General features: G+C 72.1%; 1 protein-coding gene across 1 annotated transcript in view; it reads right to left on the reverse strand.

Annotated features, from left to right (window-relative positions):
* The window catches only part of LOC109301627 (ceramide kinase-like protein), a 97,646-nt gene that overhangs the window by 96,034 nt on the left and 1,297 nt on the right, over window positions 1–315 (reverse strand). The window lies entirely within an intron of this gene.

The following is a 315-nucleotide window of genomic DNA, read 5'->3' on the forward strand; positions in this document are numbered from 1 at the left end:
AGCCGCCTCGCGGGGGGGGGCGCCACTGCGCACGCGCGACTGCGGCCGCGGCCGGGGCTGAGGGGAACTGGAGCGGGCTGAGTACAGGGCACGGAGGGGGGCAGGGCGGCCTTGCTGCTCCCACGCTTTCCTGGCGAGGGGTTCAAAGAGGTCGCCCCGGGTTGTCCCCCGCTGTCTGCGCCCCGCTCATCGCTGCCCCAGCTTTCAGATGAAGAGCCAGCTCCTGGAGTCGCGGGACTGGGGGAGAACCCGGGCTGGGACCTTTCGGAGCTAACTTCCAGCCTGGCGCTTGGCAGGGCGCGGGGTCAAGACCGC

Source organism: Gavialis gangeticus, unplaced genomic scaffold (genome assembly GCF_001723915.1).
Source record: "Gavialis gangeticus isolate Ggan-Ray unplaced genomic scaffold, GavGan_comp1, whole genome shotgun sequence".
In the NCBI taxonomy this organism is placed as follows: domain Eukaryota; kingdom Metazoa; phylum Chordata; order Crocodylia; family Gavialidae; genus Gavialis; species Gavialis gangeticus.